At 29.6% G+C, this 1,416-nt stretch overlaps 1 long non-coding RNA gene across 1 annotated transcript; it reads left to right on the forward strand.

Annotated features, from left to right (window-relative positions):
* Nucleotides 1–332: 332 nt before the first annotated feature.
* LOC139852869 (uncharacterized) lies at nucleotides 333–1,180 on the forward strand. The gene is made up of 3 exons (XR_011761207.1): nucleotides 333–376; nucleotides 717–752; nucleotides 974–1,180. It is a non-coding gene; the product is annotated as an uncharacterized lncRNA (long non-coding RNA).
* The last annotated feature ends 236 nt before the right edge of the window (nucleotides 1,181–1,416 follow it).

A 1,416-nucleotide genomic window follows, 5' to 3' on the forward strand; every position in this document is an offset into this window, starting at 1 on the left:
AAGGACGATACACCTAGTTGGACGGAAGGAGTAGCATCTATTCTATACTTACTATTATAATTGTAAAATGATGATGTAATAAATAAGTATTTTTTAAGCTTAAAAGAAAATCAAAAATAAAGTAGAAAAAATGAGAGAGATTTAGATGATGTCATTAATACTAATTATTTACATTTAAAAAAATTTGTAGCAATACAATACGGAGTATATCATCAGTATGTCACCAGACTTTTTTTTTCAGTTACGCCTCTAGCTCCTAACCCTAATCCTTGACTTGAATAAAAAAACGTTTCTGCCTATCCGACTGTTTCACTTCGATTCAATGCAAACAATACCGATTCAATCATTCTAAGTTAAATCATAAAGCAATCACAAGGTAATCTGATCTCGACCCTTAACAGATTATGCATATTTTATCATCAATCCTACGGCTTTTTGGTATATCCACAATCTTGATTTAGTTGTTGTAATTGTAGTACCTGATTTTGACAAAAAGTATATTCATATCATAATATGTGATGCACACTACGTGTTTGTTGAAATGTCAAAGTGAAAAGAGTAAAAAAAATTGAAGTGTTTATATCTTTAGGTGTGTTGTTGTCTTAATTTATTTAGCTTATTACGCATATTATGGATCTGGACTGTATAATGCTTCCATCTTCTTCATTTTCTTCTACCTCTTCCTTCTTGATTATGTGTTTATGTATGTGTATTAGGGTTCTTTCGCAGCAACAGATTGTCGCTTAATAAAGGTTAGTATTTCATGTTTTTGGTTTTTAATTTTCTTTTCCATGGAAATTTATAGTTAGGTGTTGATTATCTTTTTCAATTCAATACGGAGTATAATATGTAACTTGAGTACTTGATGCAAACTTTATGTAACTTTACTGTTAAATTACATGTTCAGTTTAAGAGTTTACAAAATGGGTTTCTTTCATCCTACTAATTTTTGTTGAGATGTTTAATTTTGCAGGTTTGAAGTAAGATAATTATTGAGTGTAGGTCATCCTGGAATGATTATAGTTCCTTTCATTTATTATTGTTATAATGAAGATTTTGTTCTTGGGTTTGGGGACTTAGGGTCAAGGGCAAAATTGGGTGGGTCAGGAAACTGATTGCAAACGAAAAAAACATGATATAGTTGCTTCATGTGGTTTTCAATTTTTCAAGTTAAAGGTTCGTGTTTTTAGTTTAGAATTTAATTTTACTTCATCTTCATTATTTCATACTTATTATACAAGTATATTTTTATTTTTTTTCAGGTTGTTCTTGGAGACTAAGGTTAAAAGTGGTGTAAGGTGAGAGCCATGCTTTTACTATTGTTGATGGTGTAAAAAAAAATTTCTTTAAATTGCTATTACCTTCAATTCGTTGTTCTGTTGATTATTAAAAGGGTACCCAGAGTTAATTTTATTA

The sequence above is a fragment of the Rutidosis leptorrhynchoides genome, chromosome 6, assembly GCF_046630445.1.
Source record: "Rutidosis leptorrhynchoides isolate AG116_Rl617_1_P2 chromosome 6, CSIRO_AGI_Rlap_v1, whole genome shotgun sequence".
Classification (NCBI taxonomy): domain Eukaryota; kingdom Viridiplantae; phylum Streptophyta; class Magnoliopsida; order Asterales; family Asteraceae; genus Rutidosis; species Rutidosis leptorrhynchoides.